General features: G+C 36.2%; 1 protein-coding gene across 1 annotated transcript in view; it reads right to left on the minus strand.

Moving 5' to 3' along the window:
* The window catches only part of KHDRBS2 (KH RNA binding domain containing, signal transduction associated 2), a 685,450-nt gene that overhangs the window by 303,926 nt on the left and 364,670 nt on the right, over positions 1-16,854 (minus strand). The gene's annotated exons all lie outside the window — the stretch shown is intronic.

Here is a 16,854-nt window from a genome sequence, read left to right on the forward strand (position 1 = left end):
GTCTGGGGAAGTGATCAGGAAGAAAGAAACTGAGAGAAGGGGACGAGGCACAGAAGCAGACGGGAGATGGGGTGGAGAGGACTATTCAATGTATTTTTGAGCAGCAAGTAGTGCCAGGCACTGAGGTAAGTGCTGAGGACACAGTACAGAAAAGGCCTGAACCAGTGGAGCATAAGTGAGTGTAGATACTGCATCCCTATACTTGTTCAGGAAATGTTAGAGCAAGCAGCTTTCAGCAACATACCTGGGCAAGGACAGAGGCCTTCTTAAAACCCTCTGAGTCACTGTTCACCCAATTCAACTTTGATTCCTTCTGTTGGTTTAGAAAATTGTTTATTGCCAATGTTATGCTAATGTTTTAGTGGCTGCTACTCTTTTGTTATATTTACTAGTTTGTTTTATTTTTATATTCTACATATAAGTAATATCATACAGTATTTGTCTTTATCTGTCTGACTTATTTCACTAAACGTAATACTGTCCAAATCCACCCACGTTGCATGTATATTTTCAACTAGTGTTTTTGTTACTTTTGGATATGTGCCCAGGAATGGAATTGTTAGATCATAAGGTAGCTCTAATTTTAGTTTTTTGAGAAACCTCCATACTGTTTTTTCCACAGTGGCTGCCCCAATTTACATTCCCACCAACAGTGTACAAGGGTTCCCTTTTCTCCACATCATCACCAACATTTGTTATTTGTGTTCTTTCTGATGATAGCCATTCTGACAGGTGTGAGGTGATATCTCTTGGTGGTTTTGATTTGCATTTCCCTGAAGATGAATGATGTTGATTATGTTTTCATGTGCCTGTTGACCCTCTGTATGTCTTCTTTGGAAACATGTCTATTCAGTTCTTCTGCCCATTATTTAATCTGGTTGTTTGTTTTCTTGATGTAGATTTGTATGAGTAGTTTAAATATTTTGGATATTAACCCCTTATTTGTCATATCATTTGCAAATATTTCTCCCATTCAGTAGGATTTTGTGGCTGCTACTTTAAAATTTTGTTTTATTAAAAAAAGTTGAACTCTAAAGTAAAAAAAAGTATTAACTGAGGAGAGCTATGTAAATATCTCATGAGAAAATCTCTCCTAGAAGTTCTCCTTTGTTTTCTCCCAAATGAAAATGCTGTGATGATTTCTTCTGAGTTATCTTTTAGTCAGGAAACAACAACCCACTCAGTCATGATAACTTTTTAAAAGTTATTTGAAAAGAGTATAAAATATGCTTTGCCTGCCTTTTGAAAAAATGTTATACTTTTATTGGGCTTGCAGCTTCTAGCTATCTCCACTATAATCACAAAAACTCATTGCATAATATTATTCCTGAATATTTAATCATATTAGAATAGAGTAGTCCTTAAAGATAATTAAAGTGCTACTTTTTCAAACAGTGTATTAGAGGAGAGCAGAATTGTTTGCCAGATGGGAAGGGTGAATCTGGCACAGAAGATGAGAAAAAGTGAGCTAGAATGAGAGTATCCAGCTACGGTGAAGGATGCTGAGTGAAAATTCCAGCTACTGAATACTTAAGAAAGGAAAAGAAGAGACAGTTGATAAAAAACTTTAGTTCCATGGTCAGTAACTGAAGAAATAGGCTTGTTGTGGTATATGAGTGCAATACAGTAAAAGAAGTATTTGAAAAAAATATGTCAAAATAGGATGTGAAAGTTTCTAAGTAGCCTCGTGAAATAAATCAGACTTGCAAAGTGAAAGAACACAGATTTAGAGTTTGAAGACCTGGGTGCTGTCCTTTATTCCTTTCCTTGCTTCATTGTTCTTGCCTCAATGGGAACCGCCTGTTGGATTATTCAGCTGGGTTTCCCTTTCTCAATTTGGTAAGGTCTTTCAAATGGATGGTAAATGGTGTTTGCCTATCTGCAAGGTGGATTTTTTTCAGCATTCAAAAAGTTCTTGTGCTCGAGCCTCTTTGTCAGGGGCAAACCTCTAAGCAAGGAAGACTTGGATTGCTCTGGTGGGCATGCAGGGGGTGGCAGGCTGGGCTGACCCTCTGAAGGGGGAATGGGACATCTCTCTGTTCTCAGGCTTCCCCCAGGACTCAATCCCACAGGACATCTGTATAGCTATCTTCAAGGGCACTAGAGTCAACTGCATCAGGCAGTTCCTCTCTCCTTCCTCCACAAAATGAACATACACAGCGAGTAGTCAGAGTCAATCCAATTCTGCATGTTGCTGAAGGGATTCACTGCAGGAAGCCACCAGATGCTCTCAGCCATCAGGGCATTGATGGTCCTTTTCTAAGGCTCCTTTCAGGGCTTGGATATCCACCCTCCCTAACGCTGCATCTCAAAGGTTAAAAGTAATGCCTGCTTTCTTGGAATCACGTCCAACATCAGATAGTTTAAGACCCTACCAAGATGCTTGTGTCTGTCAAGTCCTTTCATCAAAGACATGGAAGAAGCATTGGGTTGGCCAAAAAGTTCATTTGGGTTTTTCCGTAACATCTCAGGGAAAAACCCAAATGAACTTTTGGCCAACCCAGTAGTATCAAGAATTGGCATTCAGGTCATAATCTTTCCCCAGCCCCCTTCACCACTCATTTAAAACATTTATTCTGCAAACGCTGGTTGGGAGAAGGTAAACATTTAATTGTTCTATAAGAACAATGTTCTAGGATCCATTAGCATTAAGTCTGTTCTCTGTAATGAAGGTTATTCTTTGATTTGTTTTTATCCCAATGAGAGAAATTGTAGGCTCTCAAGAGTGGAGATCAGCCAAAGGAACTTCAGTTTTCCTTTAGTACCTATGAAATGCAGGGTCAGGCAACATCTGGATACTATCTACAATGCTCCTGTCCTTTGCCTGAAAATGGGCTTTTTACTTTGTTCTAAAGATCCAGAGTACCAGCAAAGCTCATAGCACTCAGTTCTGGGGACAGAAGGTGATTGTTTCTACTGAAACTGTACAAACATAACATGGCCAGGGCCAGGAAGGGAGCATTTGGCACTCTCTTACTGCCTTTCTCGGTGAAGAAATAGATTATTATTAAATATGTTAACATTATATAGATTAAATAATCAAATATGCTTATTTGTTATATATTTGTTCCAGGTTCTAAGAATACAGTGAACAAGATCGCCCTCATTGAGCTTAGATACTAATGTGTGGGAAGAGATAAAAAAAAAAAAAAGCAAAGAAAGGAATAAACAAGCTCATTTCAGACAGTAATATGTTATGAAGAAAGGAATCAGGGCAACAGCACTGAGGGCCTGGGGAAGCAGGTTTAGAGGGGACGTCAGCCACAGTCTCTCTGAAGAGGTAACAAAGGACTGAGATCTGAATGAGAAGGAGCCTGGAGCCCTGGTCTTCTAGGAGCTGGAACATAAGGCAATGAGCCAGGAATGAGTTGAGCCTTTTTAAGGGACAGAGATAATGTCAGTGCATATATATCATGACTTTAGTGAACAGCAGAGAGAGTGATATGAGGTCAGATAAGCAGGCAGGGGCTGAATCATAGTGGTTCTTCTTGGCTTTATTCTAAACATAATAGAAGGCCTGGGTAGTATTTATCTGGACAGTGAAATAACCAGTTTTATATCTTAAAGGGAATATTAGGGACATAATAAGGAAAATAGATTAAAATGGAACTAGACTGGAAACGGGACAGGGTTGGGACAGTGTTGAGCAGTGCACATACCAATGCTGTCGTCTGTGCTGCCACAGTGAGAGAGGAGGAGAGTGAGCATGGACTCAAGGGTGATGCTTAGATTTCTGACTGTGCAAAGGATTTAATCGTGGTGTCGTCACTGAGATGGGAAAGGTAGTGAATGTGAGTTTCCTTCTTGTTTCTCTTCTTAAAAAGGAAAGCACCCTGTTTAATAAAAAATTTAAAAAGACAAAGACAATCATAAAAAGGAAAATAAATACCTTTACATGAAGGTACCTAGGTATCAAAAATGAAGAGGTAGAAATTTGTTAGTTTGAGGTGAAAAAGAACAATCCAGGAAGATTTCCATGTATAAAGTGATGAAGCCATGACAGAAAATTGATAGGGTTAGGGAAGAGCTAATAATCCAGTTTTCCTAAAGCATCACATCTGAGGTGGACAGTAAACAGTGTGTGGATGGAACACAGATTGGGATGCAGGGCTTGTGTTCTCAAGACAGTGAGCACTCACAGAATGACCTCACCAAGCATCGGCTTTGGAGAGACACTCAGGTATGTGGACGAGGGATCTGAGTCAGGGGTATGCTACTTAGCTGTTCTACTAAAACCTGATCATGGTAAGATCTTTCATAGCAGTCCAGACGTGAGACAAGAAAGGTTGAATGAGGGCAGAATTCAACTTTTGCTTTTAACTAGTTTTTGTCCCTTTGCACAAGCCATTCCTGGCCTTATTTTCACATCTGGAAAATGAATAGGTAGTTGCAATCCAACTTGTGGAAAATGAACAACTTGATTAAAAAATGGACAAAATATATGAAAGACACTACACAAAAGAAGATATACAGGTTGCAAAGAAGCATATGAAAAGGTGATCAACAACCCGTGCCATTAAGCAAATGGAAGTTAAAATAATGAGATATGACCACACACCGATTAGAAAGGCAAAAATTCAAAACACTGACAACACCAAATGATAGCAAGGCTATGAAGCAGCAGAAACTCTTATTTATTGTTGGTGGGAATGCAAAATATGGTACGGCCACTTCAGAAGACAGTTCGGTAGTACCTTACAAAACTAAATATACTCATCGTACAATCCAGCAATCATGCTCCTTGGTATTTACCCAAAGAGGTTGAAAATTAGTACGAATGTTTAGAGGAGCTGTATTCATAATTACCAAAATTTGGAGGCAACAAAGAAGTCCTTCAGTGGGTGAATGGGTAAATAAACTGGTATATCCTGACAGTCGAATATTATTCAGCGATTAAAAACTGTGAGCTATCAAGCCATGAATAGACATGGAGTGAACTTAAATATATATTACTAAGTGAGACAAACCAATCTAAATAGATAGTATATGATTCCAATTATATGACATTCTGAAAAAGGCAAAACTATGGAGCCAGTAAAAGAATCAATGGTAGCCAAGGGCAGTGGGGAGGGAGGGATGAATAGGTGGGGCATAGAGGATTTTTAGGTCAGTGAAACTGTTCTGCATGATACAATAATGGTGGATACATGTCTTAGTCATTGAGGCTGCTATCACAGAATACTGAGTGGCCTATAAACAACAGAAATTTATTTCTCACAGTTCTATAAGTTAAGTCCAAGATCAAGGAGCTGTCATATTCAATGTCTGGTGAGGGCCTACTTCTTGGTTCATAGATAAACTTCTTTTTCTCTGTGTCCTCAGGTGGCAGAAGGGGTGAGGGATCTCTGATGTCTCAAATAAGGGCTCAAATTTCATTTTATGAGGGCTCCACCCTCAAGATTTAATCACATCAAAGGCTCCTACCTCCTAATACCATCACATTGGAGGTTAGGATTTCAACATATGGATTTTAGGGGGACTCTGTAGGAATACATGTCACTATGACTTTGTCAAAACTCTTAGAAAACATCCCCCACCAAGAGTGAGCCCTAATATAAACTATAGACTTTGGGTGATAATGATGCTTCAATGTAGGTTCATTAATTGTAACATCTGGTGGGGGATGGTGACAATGGGGGAGGCTATGCTTGGGGGGTGGGGGGCAGAAGGTGTATGGGAAATCTGTGTACCTTCCTCTCACTTTTGTTGTGAACCTAAAACTGCTGTAAAAAGTAAAGTTTATTTACAAAGGCAACCAGGATATGGCATGATGCTATGATATAAAGACCATTTTTATCAAATTGAAACAGCTCATGCAAGCTTAACAAATTCTGGTGCTAGATAAGTATGTCTTTGCTCATCAGAGGTAGGAGGCTGCTAAAACCTCCTCTTTCTGGGCTGCCTGGTCCTATTCATGGCTCCCCAGTGAGTGATGAGGGTGGAAGCTCTATTACCCCTATTTATAGACTCACAGGTTAAGTAATGAATGTGAGGCAAATCACAAGTAGGAATTTAGTAGTAGAAAACATTTTAAATGCCTCATATTTCTCATCTTTATCCCAGTTAACTTACTCCTTTTTTATTTTCCTCTTGTCTGAGATCCTGTCAGCCTAGACCTACTCAGAAATTAAGCATGCTGGAATCAAACGAGCATAGATTTCTGAATCAGAGCTCCAAGTCCCTTAGTCTACATACCTTATTATAGGCTGTATGGGGGATGCCCTTCCAAATCCATGTGTTCTTTTTGAAAACAGAAAAGGCAGTCAAAGAATATCATTCTGCCCTTGTTGCTAAACTGGTATTATTGCTGTTGCTGTTGGTGGTGGTGATGAAGTTGAGTTTTTGACATGTGTGTAAAGTGTGTTACTGGTAGCTATCTGACTAAGGAACTGAGACTAGTGAAGCAAATGATTAGATAAATGTAGACATCAGATAGGCAGCTTTCTAGGCCTAAAGACAGACATTCTGAGCTCTAGTTTGGATTCTGTCTGTGTGACATTACAAAAATCAACTTTCCTCTGTCTACTACCTATTTTCTTATCCATAAGTGGAGTAACAGAAAACCTGACACCACTTCTGGAGATCCGAAGAAAACTCAAACTACTCTAGGTAGTGAGCCTCTAGGTAACCACATTTACATGCATGTGTGTCTGTTATGTGTACATTAGAAAGAGAACAAAAACTGAGGGCAAAGGACCAGGTAAAGGGAAAAGCAGAACATAGAGCAGCCTGATATTCATATGAAATATGTTATTGTGCAGAAATTTTAAAACATACAGAAGACATCTAAAGGAGTCAGGAAAGGGTTAGCAAGAACAACAGAAGTGTGACTCAGGGCACAGAGAAATGGGGTTGAGTAGCTCACATTATAACAAAATGGGCAAAAAATGATAGCATAGTCATTGTCGGTATGTTGGAAATTGACTTACAAAGCTTGATGAGATCTAAGTTCACAGTGTGAATAGATAAAACTGTTATGTCAAAATTATTCATGTAAACCATCTAGCTCATAAGATCTTTTTATTCCAATTCTTATGAACTGGCTAGTTTGGGCTAACTTCTATTTGTAAAATCATGACTACAACATGATCTTTCATTAATGTCTCCCTTCTGAAAGGTAGTCTTTTGTCTAATTTCCTCATTTCAAATTATTTCCAGCCATGTTCACTGGCTTAAAATCTAAAAAAGAATAACCACCAAATAGTCACACCTTTCCAAAGTTTGAAAACCACTGGCTTATGTATGAGATAAGAAGAAAAGACCTACCCTCTGTCTGCAGGAGCTGTAAGATCCCATACTTTCACATGGGGCCCGGCTCTGACTGTTTCAGAGGATAACGGGGTGAAATATCAGTTTAGTGCCTTTCTCTCCCCTTTTACAATTCTAAGAGTAGTGTGAGAAAATCAGTTTTTATGTATTTGACTTGGAATAAAAATAATTTCCTACTTCAAAAAAATAATACAATACATCAAGAGCTTAAAGGAGATATAACACATGATTGTGACATTACTGTACAATGGTAGGATTTAGGTTGTTTAATTTCATGATAAAAAAAATTTAGGGGACATGCCAATTTTATGAAGAGTTTAGTTTTAAAACTGTGAGCAAAAAATAAAATTATCTGTATAGAACTCTGGAGACACTACGTTATGTAGCAATTATTATTGTGAATGTGTGGTCCCATTCCCTGGGTCAGATTCAGGCATTGGTGCTTATTATCTGTGTGGCTTAATGTAAGCATTTAAGGCCATGAATTCTCTTATTGATAAAATGAAATTATCAATAGTAATAAACAAAACAGTATGGCTGGTTGGATGATTAAATAAATAAACATATGTAAGTTGCTTAAGATAATGCCTCACACACAGGGAGCACATATTAAATGTTAGCTATTGTTTTTCCCATGCAGATTACAGGATCTCCAATTCTGATATATTATCTATTTGAAATCATCAGGCAAGTCTATTATATCCACCTTATTTTATTTCTTTGAAGAATTTTAGTTAAAAGAGAAATCTTCAAGTGTTAAATGTACATGAATACATTTTATCCTACATTTTTCTAAAGTAGTAAAGACTCTCAGGACAATACTAAATTATGAAATATGAAAAACTTGCTATTGACTATTTATCCTTGAAAAGTTAAGGCCTTGGGTGAAAATGTGTTATAGAAAAACCCTGATTTGATGAATTAAGGAAGATTCAGAACCATGAATCAGTGTTGAGCTGCTTTTATTGTATGGTACATTTAACCAGCAGTCAAGTCTGAAGCCAGCTTTGACTGAATATCTGGAAAAGATATAATCCTAAAAAGTCTACAGCTAGAGCATATTTAGACTTAGTGATCATAATATCATTGGTATGAAATGAAGGTCTATGGAAGAACAATAAAACAAAAATACTGACTTTTAAAAGAAGGTTTTGTAGAAATGCAACTGGAAAGAGAAAAGTGAAATGCTTGTGATGAAATAGAAGACTCATGTAAATCACTCCATAAAAGCAAAAATTAATAAAATATCAACATAAGCCAAAATATTCAGGGAGTGTGAGGAGGGACATTACCCATCTTAAAATCAGATAATTTTAATATAAAAGAAAACTAAAAAGGCCAAAAAATTTTAAAGAAAAGAAATACTTAAGACAAACGTTTTAAATTCAATTCATTTAGAAGAGATGTATAAATAAGGAAAACATAAGATATCAGTTCATTAGTTCAAATCAGTAGTCTCACTTCAAATTACATGGTAATATACTTGGTCAGTGAGCAACACAGGTCAAAGTTAGAGGATATGTTGAGGTTCTTCTAAATGTTCCTGCCATTTCTAGTGCCTTATTTTCATAACAAACGTTAAATTGTACCCATCTGCAAGTGTTCTTATATCATTTATCTACTAAGTAACTTCTCTTGCAATTCTATATAACAGTATATTCCATAAACTTCCCAAGTTTCATTACATACATATTAAAGTGGACTTCCTTATTGATTTTCTTTCAATATGTGTGTAAATATTTTAGCAAATTATATTGGACACTGATTGGCAACATTCTTGGGATTTTCAAATTATTCTTAATTTTTTTTAATTTTGAAAGCAATATTTGCTTAGTACAAAAAGTAATATGATACAAAGATAAGTAATGAAAAAGTTAATAAACTTTTCATGACACCTCTCCAGCACACCCTCCTGAAGGTTAAAAAATAGGATGGTGTTTATTTTCACTTTTTCCACTGTTCTTTTATTTTTTCTATTAAAAAAGGATTATAGTATTCATGTTGCTTGGAGAGCTTCTCTTTTAACTGAACAATATATCATGGTCAATCCTCATGGTCAATGAGACAGAACTCACTCTTTTTAGTAGCTAATTATTTTTCCATAGAATATGGAATATGCTATGTATATATGTATAATTTACTGATACATTTGACCTTTCTATTTATGGAAGTTTAAAAGCAGTCTGCTGCTTTGTGACTACAACTATGATAATTATTTTATTACATGGCCTTTATGTTGAAGTTAGATTCTCTGAAAAGGATTATTGTGTCAAATGATGTGGATTTATTTTTTATTGCCAGACTTTCCAAAATGGTTTGTATTAATTCACAGTTCTGCTAACAGGATATTAAAGTGTTTATTCCCCATAACTTTGCTAACGATAGTAAGTCATCATTTTTTAATTTGCTGTCTATATGGGTAAAAAATTGTATCTCACGGTAAATATCTTCTTATTAGTCATCTGGATCTCCTTTCTGAATACCCTATTCACTTTTCTATCAGGTTATTTGTAGATATTAAGACTCTATTTGTAATAACTTCTGTTTCAAAGCATGATGGGATAACTGGGAGCAAATTTACCCTCCTGTCTGACAAAAACAAAAAAGTGGGAAATAATTTTTTAAAACTCCAACATTTTCAAAGTTGTGGAATGAAGGCAACTCAGGATCATCATCTTTGAGTGATGGGAAACAAATGAGGTAAGCCTTATGATTTACTGCCTTGAGAAAGTCTCCAAGCCATGACATAGGGAAGAAAAATTCAGGCAGAGCCCAGAAAACTTCCTGAGTTGCAGAGACATTGTTGAGGGTCCACGGAGACCAAGGTGGTTAGACAGAGTTTCCAGGAAAGAGTAATGAAGAGCTGCAAAATTAGACAACTCTGCAAATCTAAAGAGGATCCATTTTGAACATTCAACAGAGTCCTTTTCATTGCCTGTGTGAGAGGAAACTACCCAGGGCCAAGAAAAAAGCAACACCAGAAAAGACTAGAAGAAGCTGTTGATGTTGCTCACAGGGAATCAGGAGTGGAGACTGATCAACTACACTGGAAAGCTTCTAATCATGAGGATGCTGGGTCGGGTGCTGAGAGGGTCTTTCATCAGTGTGGGGAATGACTAGCCCTGGATTAAACAGCTCTATGTAGTTGTCTGACAAATCTTAAAGGCAAGACACAGTAGGATCAATCTGTTTATAAGCAACAACCACATTCCAGAATAAAGTTCAACAATATATAGTAATAAAAACATAAAAATTCACAATGTCTAGCAACAATCTAAAATTACCAGGCAAGCAAAGAAGCAATAAGATATGATCAATAATCAGGAGAAAAATCAATGAATTGAAACTGATCCAGAACTGTTACAAATGTTAGAATTAGCTGTCAAAGGTTTTAAAATAGTTATTAAAACTGTATCCCATTTAATGAAACAGTTAAGTAGACCTAGTGGGGAGGCCTAACTTGAATTTCTAGAGATGAAAATCACAATGCGTGAAACGAAAACTACACTGGATAGGATCATAACAGATTAGATCCTGCAGAAAAAAGATAAATGAACTTGAAAAGATGGCAACAGAAACTGTCTAAAATAAACACCTGAGATAAATAAGAATTAGAAAAAAAGGAACAGAAAAAAAGAGAACATGAGTTACTAATATCAGAATCAAGAGAGGTCATATCAGTATAGATCTTATAGATATTAAACATAATAAGGAAATATTATGACCAACTTTATGACAATAAATTCAACAACCTAGATAAAGTGGATAAATTCTTTGAAAGACAAAAGCTGCCAAAATTCATTCAAGATGATATAGATAATAATTTTTCTTTTCACAAAGAAAAATTCATTCTTGGATGACTTCATTGATGAAATTAACCAAGTGTTTACAAAAGAAATATTACTAGTCCTCCACAAAGTCTTTCAGAAATTTGAAGAGCATGGGATATTTGTCTGACCAAAAAATAAAATAAGCCTCAGCAAAATAAGAATAGAAGCAAACTTTCTTAACCTGATAAAAAAGATCTATGTAAAACCTACAACTAATATCATATTAATGATGAAAGACTGAATTATTCTGCCTCAAATCAGGGAAAAGGCAAGCCTACTCACATCGCTACTACCTAACACAATATTGGAAGTTCTGGCTAATGAAACAGGACAAGGAAAAAAAAAAAAGACATCCAAATTAGATAAAATGCTTTTGTTCACAGATGACGTATTTGTCTATGTAAGGAATCTAATGGAATTTACTAAAAAGTTAGTAGAAGCCATTAATGAACAAACTGAGGAATTCTGTAAGATATAGAATACATATAAAATAAATTATATTTTATGTACTCACAATGAATAATTAGAAATTAAAAATACAAAAACATATCCTTTATAATACCATCAAAATATGAAATAGAGATACTCTTGTAAAAGATGTAAAAGATCTTTACACTGAAATTTATAAAGCTGGTGAGAGAAATTAAGGAAAATCTAAATAAATGGAGAGATAAACCATGTCATGGGTTGGAAGGCTCAACATGGTCAATTCTCCTCAAATCAGCTTATTTCTTTAATGAGATCTAATTTATAGTGTCATTCTGGGGACAGTAAGTGGGCCATGGGGATCGGTGGGAGGAAGAGATTTTTTACAAAGAGCCATAAGGAAACTTTTGGAGTGATGGAGATATTAATTATTTTGAGTGCAGTGATTGTTTCACAGATGTATACATATGCCAAAATATCAAATTGTCCACTTTAAGTAGGTACAATTTTTTTAACAATCATATTATATTTGATAAAAATTTTATATATTTCTTTTTTATTATGAATTTTAATCCTTAATGAACATTATAATTTTTGAAGTCTAACAATGGTCTTCAGATTTTATTTATGACATCTTTTATTTTATTGTTATATAGATAAATATGTCTAGTCAGATAAACATCTTTTATCATAAAATCTAGGACTTGGGTTGTATTAAAATGTCAAAAACTGGGCTTCCCTGGTGGCGCAGTGGTTGAGAGTCCACCTGTCGATGCAGGGGACACGGGTTCGTGCCCCGGTCCGGGAAGATCCCACGTGCCGTGGAGCGGCTGGGCCCGTGAGCCATGGCCGCTGAGCCTGCGCGTCCGGAGGCTGTGCTCTGCAACGGGAGAGGCCACAACAGTGAGAGGCCCACGTACCAAAAAAAAATAATAATAAAAAAAATAATAAAAAAAGTCAAAAACTAAGGTTATGTAAATATTATCTCATATTCTCTTTAATATTATTTATGTTAATTTAGATCTTATTCAATTTAGAATTTATTAGTTTATTAATTTATTAATTCTAAGTAGATAAAGATATGTTAATTATACATCATTTATTATAAGTAATGGTTGTACAGAAATACATGTTAAAACTTGGAACATAATAGTTAAGCTTAATTATCCTTGCATTTCTTTTTTTATTAATCAATTAAATCATTTATTCAGTATTTATTGAGAGGCTGTAATGTATCAGTATAGGAATTCAGGAGTGAACTAAATTGACAAAAATCCTTGCCTGAAGTGAGCTAAAATTTTGGTGTTGGGGAGTGATGGGCAAAAAATAAAAAAGTAAAAAAATAATATTTGATGAAGTGCTGTATTAAATATTAAATATGTGATGATATTGCTATATTAAGAATATGTGATGATATGTGTTATATGAAAAAATATAAGAAAAAGAACCAGAAAATGCTGGAGAAGGTGGTAGTGATCTCAATTTTTAAACAGGGTCAACTCAGGAAAAGTCTTGTGAAGTTACTTGTGAGCTAAGACTTACGGGGGTGAATGGAGAGGTCTGGGGGAAGAGCTTTAGGGAAGTGGAGAGAGCAAAGGCAAAGGTTTTGTGGTGGGTGTATGCCTGCCCTGTTTGTGAACATGAGAAAAGCCAGTGTGGCTAGAGCTCCCAGTAAGCTAGGAGTCATTGGGGATTTTTAAACAGAAGAGTGCCAAGACATGACATATGATTCAAAGGGATCACTAGATGTGCTGTGCTGAGAATAGGCGATAAGCGGGATGGAGGCCCACAGAGGACTAGGCAAAGCAGTTAGAGGCTTGTTTATTGTAGCCTAGAAACATGGTACCCAGAAAAATCAGGCACATGGGAAAGAAGCCAAACAAGGAGGAACACCTCTTTCCATGTGTTCAATACCACTCAGTGTTTTTCTGTATAATCGCAATTAGACCACTCTACTGACCTCCATACTGGTAACTGGGTAGGGTGGTCATTAATAGAACGGATTAAATAAACCACGACCATGATAGGGGCTTGGGTTTAAAACTGCTAATAGTAACATTAAGCCATTTAATCCTTTCACTTAAATTAACATCTTTTTTATAAAGTGGTGCCCCAAACAACATTCAGGCTTGTAACTGAGTTGGTTGATATTAGTAAATACTTGCAAAATTAGTTTGGTAGAAGAGTGACCACTAAGATTTCCAACTAAAGGTAGAACAGTTGAATGGTGCTGCTTCACAGGTATATGCTGTATGCAGTCGTTTGCAACATGCTTTAAATAACTACTTAACAGTGATTACATCATCCAATTTACATAGGTATTTGTACAATCCATACTTTCTGAAAAGAGAAACAGGATTAAAAATTAGTGCCATTGAAGCGTTAAGGAATAATAACTAATTTGTAAAAATGTATTGAGCACATATTATGTGCCAATAATGATGAGATTTCTTGTAGTTACAAAGATAAATATTATCTTTTCTTCAAGGAATTCATAGTTTTGTGGAGTAATAAAATTTCTAATAGGGATAAGCACATGAATATTACTCAGAATATTTATTGAGCACTCACTGTGTGCTGGACATTTTGTTTTGCATGTATCATATCTTCAATTTTACATACCTATAAAGTAGGCAGTAATGTCATTGCCATTTTAAGAATGAGAAAACTGACACAGATTAAATGACATGTCTATAGACACAGGGAGTATAAAAAATTATGAAAAATTTTTCATATAGAAATAATTATAAAAAGTGTTTTGGTGTTATAAAAAGGTACTGTGAGTTTATAGATGGAGGTCCAAGGGTATGCAGGAAGCATAGCAGAAAAAGAAAGTAATGTGTGGTTCTGATTCTGGGTGACAGAAAAGAGGCCACATGACAAAAAGAACCATAAATGCAAAGGGACATGTATTTTTTTTAAAAAAAGAATGGTGTGAGAGGCATTAATCTTTGCTGGTATGGGGGTGGGTAAGTTTAGGAGGAACAGGGCCTGAGCTTGGTAAGTAGTTTGAAAGCAGATTGTGAAAGTACCTTTCTTAGGAATTTGAAACTGATCATGTAGACAGGGGAGTTTCTAAGTGTTTTAAAGTAGAATACAAGTGCTTTAGAAAGACAGTGCAGTGAAAGGGCATAGAATCCTCTCCTGAGTTAGTAACTGTATAATATGATGATAGTGGAAAGCAAGCAAGGGAAAGTTTGGAGGACAAGTTTGGAAACAAACCAGGAGACTGATGCCACCAGACAAAGGCTCAAGTCCAGATCTGTGCACTCAAGGGCTGCAGCAAACTCTGGTATGATCTGGGCCAGAGACCACCTTTGAGGGGTCTCATGAGGCAGCCAGGATTTGGGATTATTTGTCATGGAAGTTCTTGGTAAAAGGTGGATGGGCACTGAGTCTTTTGAAACTCAGGAGAGAATTCGAAGCAAGATGTTTTGGTGTCATCAGCAAACTGGTGGGATCAGGCAGGAGAGTGAAGAATGTTGTCCAGGAAGAACAGCAGGATTCTTCTTCTTATTTTTTAAAGTCTTCTCCCATGTCTGTATAATGGAAAGTTGTGGGACAGAATTTCAAACCAGTCTCTGGCTTCCTGACTTCATTCATCACCTCCTTCATCCTTAACATCCATCATCTTTTTCCAGGAGCAGTATCTATTTGACCCAATGTAGCTCAAAAGAAGCTGCCTAAGATTTGGAATATGATAGACTTTACATTACTGACTTTGTCATGAATAACTGGGCAAACAGGGACATGTGCTTAAAGTTTAGAGAAAACAACAAGAAAAAGTAAAACAAAAATAATAAAAATATAGCCTACCTTATAGAGTCTTTAGGAAGATAAGTAATAAACATAAAGCACTAAGTAGGCACATGAAAAGTCTGTAGACTTACTTTACAGTAAGTATGGAATAACTACTATATGCTAAATATTGAGGTTATAGTTACAAGCAAGTCACCTTTTTTACCCCTAAGAAACATAAAAATCTCAATTATAAGCTGCTCTACAAAACATTAAAGAAGTTATATCAATTTTACTCATTAAAATTTGAGAATTATACTCAACTGGGTACTGACAACTTCAGAATAGTACTGCCTGTTACTCAGAGGATTATAAAGAATAGAAAACATCTCCTTCTTTTAAGTCTCCAAGCCAACTATCTCAGGGCTATCACATTTTAAAATAAATAGAATTACGACATTCTCCCACCTCAAAAGCAAAAGTTAAGAATTGATTGCCCAAACTGCCCAATCTGTCCTGTTAACACTCTAACAATTTGGTGGTCCAAGGGTGACCACATTCATAATCCATCACTTTGAAAACACAGGTTGATTCAACTCACAATAAATAGATGAAAATATGCTGTAAAGCATAAACTGTATGATGTACATCTGTTGCTCAGATATAGAATAACAAAAGGATGAGATATTTATTTCATATATTACAGCTGAGTTTTGCAATTAACTATAAAATTGTAGCATGTGATAGTTCTGTATCTACAAATAAAATAGACTATGAGAGCAAATAATTATTAGGATTTGTTTCACAAATGTAGAGATTGACACCATTGACCTTTCCCCTCTGAGCTCCACCCAATCTTGGATACTCCCTACGCCAAAGTGCTTTCCAGCATCAAAAGAGATGCTGGCAGGGTTCTACTCACTGCTTGCACAGGTGAGCAAACCATGTACTTGTGTTTATCTCAGTGTATAAAATGCAAAAATTTCCACAGAAAAATGGAAGTTTCCAATAGAAAACAATATGATTGTTACCAATTTACATTTTGATTGCCTATTCAAATTCAGTATATAATACAGCAATTCTTTTTGGCTTCTATATTCGAATTTATACTTAGTATTTGTAGTCCCTGGAACTTATTTAGTGTAAAGTGTCAAGCAAAGCTGAATGAATTCTCTGGACTTCCCTGGTGGCACAGTGGTTAGGAATCCACCTACCAATGCAGGGGACATGGGTTCGAGCCCTGTTCCGGGAAGATCCCACATGCTGCGGCACAACTAAGACCATGTGCCACAACTACTGAGCTGCACTCTGGAGCCTGGGATCCACAACTACTGAGCCTGCATGCTACAACTACTGAAGCCCATGAGCCTTGAGCCCATGATCTGCAACAAGAGAAGCCACCACAGTGAGAAGCCTCTGCACTGCAACGAAAAGTAGTCCCCACGCGCCGCAACTAGAGAAAGCCTGCACACAGTAATGAAGACCCAACACAGCCAATAAATAAATAAATTTATTTTAAAAATATTAAATTGCTATGTGGAGACAGGTTAGTGAAGAGGAAATATGAGTCTGCTATTTGTATAATTCTCTA

Source organism: Lagenorhynchus albirostris, chromosome 10 (assembly GCF_949774975.1).
Source record: "Lagenorhynchus albirostris chromosome 10, mLagAlb1.1, whole genome shotgun sequence".
Classification (NCBI taxonomy): Eukaryota; Metazoa; Chordata; class Mammalia; order Artiodactyla; family Delphinidae; genus Lagenorhynchus; species Lagenorhynchus albirostris.